Source organism: Cupressus sempervirens, chromosome 5 (genome assembly GCF_028749045.1).
Source record: "Cupressus sempervirens isolate cs-2001-9-10 chromosome 5, ASM2874904v1, whole genome shotgun sequence".
NCBI lineage: Eukaryota > Viridiplantae > Streptophyta > Pinopsida > Cupressales > Cupressaceae > Cupressus > Cupressus sempervirens.
This window is the reverse complement of record NC_143122.1, coordinates 828354881-828356513: the sequence shown is the minus strand read 5'-3', so window position 1 is coordinate 828356513 and position 1633 is coordinate 828354881. Positions and strand designations below refer to the sequence as shown.

At 35.6% G+C, this 1633-nt stretch overlaps 1 pseudogene; it reads right to left on the bottom strand.

Moving 5' to 3' along the window:
• Positions 1 to 360: 360 nt before the first annotated feature.
• Positions 361 to 1227, bottom strand: LOC149558436 (uncharacterized; annotated as a pseudogene).
• Between the last annotated feature and the right edge of the window lie 406 nt (positions 1228 to 1633).

Here is a 1633-nt window from a genome sequence, read left to right as displayed (position 1 = left end):
ATAGTTTCTAATAGCTAGCTACGTAGAGACTTAAATCTCCAAGAAACGAATTAAAAGTTTTGTCAAGGCACGTCTTGGTCCAACTATGAAAGCATTTTAATTTAATATTATCCATGATGAAAATATTTGTACCATTATACTCTTTAAGAATTCAAACCTAAACAAAGAATTAAGCAAAGATACACAAAAAAAAATTGAAATTATAATAACATTTAAAAAACCTCAAAGAAATACAAAAAAAATTGATTTAAGCTTCATTAATGGCGGGATCCGCCCGTCAAAACCATGAAGCTTCTCCAAAAGATCTCCATAAATCAAATTTTGTTCCAAATAAACATATTTTTCTCCATTTCAGGCTTGCTAATGGCGAGATCCATGGGAAGAATCATATATCTTTTCCAAATGATCTCTAGAAATGAAATACTGCAAGAACAGAGAGTGCAAATACGGAGCCAATTCATTGAAAGTGCTACGGATCATGTATTTTTCGACAGAATAATGAGCCACCAGATTCATATCTGCCACTTGTTTATTCTCAACAAAATGCGAGGAAATCCATAGAAAAGTCATTGCCTGAGTGCGTTGCAGGGCTCTCAAATTACGAACCTCTAAATTTTGAATCGCTTTGGCTGCCATTTTCTTTGTACATTCAACCATCTCGCAGTCTGTCCAGTTCAAAGATTTCAGAAGCTGCAAAAGGTGATCCAAATGAGCCCTAACCGACTCGCTGCCGGCAAATTTATCGATTTCTTTCTCCTCAACAACTGAAGAAGAAGAAGATCCGATTGATAAATCCATAGAAAATGCTGCCGCAGGTGAATTCTATTGAATGAATTTCATTGCCCTAAAGATCTCACTTTTGCACACAGTGTGAGATTCTGAAACAGATGCTACTAATTCCTCCATTGTCCTCATCTTGTGGAGTTGTTTGGGGGCGATGTAAATGTAAGCAAGATGAAGAGCGCACATATTTACTTTCCTTAGAGCTCCTTTGTTCGATGCTACTTTGAAAATCATCTGAGCGTGATGTGTGACAGATTGATCAAGCTTTAAGGCACCCATGCATTTGGTGATCTGAAGAATGTGATTGATCACAATTTCTTCTCTCTTTCTCGGCGGGAAGCAGTGGATTATGGCATTCAAATATGTATAGTTTCGGGTGTTAAGGATGTTGTATCCGAGGAAGGGAGTCAAGAGAAATTGTAAAACAAAGTAGAAGTCAGACATCTCTGTGTATGTTCGAATACGACAAGGCCAACATATTTAAAGTTTTGGAATGACTTTACGGCTTCCTGTTGTTATAAGATTGCCAATCGATTTGCATTTCATCGGTTGGAAAAAAAAAATGAAGAAGAAATATTGAAACGAAACGGAAATGCAAATTGAAAATGCATTTATAAAATCATTTTTTATTAAATTAGTGTGTAACCGTTCCCATTTCTTTTTTATTGACGGAAAATCTATTTTGGCATATTCCTGTGCTGGAGATTTGTGCTTTGATTGTATAGAACGCCTCTCGGCATAATTAAAACTCTGCATTGGCTAAAAAATTAGAACATGTGTAAGTCAGATTTCAGATCAGATATAATTTGTCATTCGTACTGTGTAAAACAAAATAGCTTTCCATAGTAAT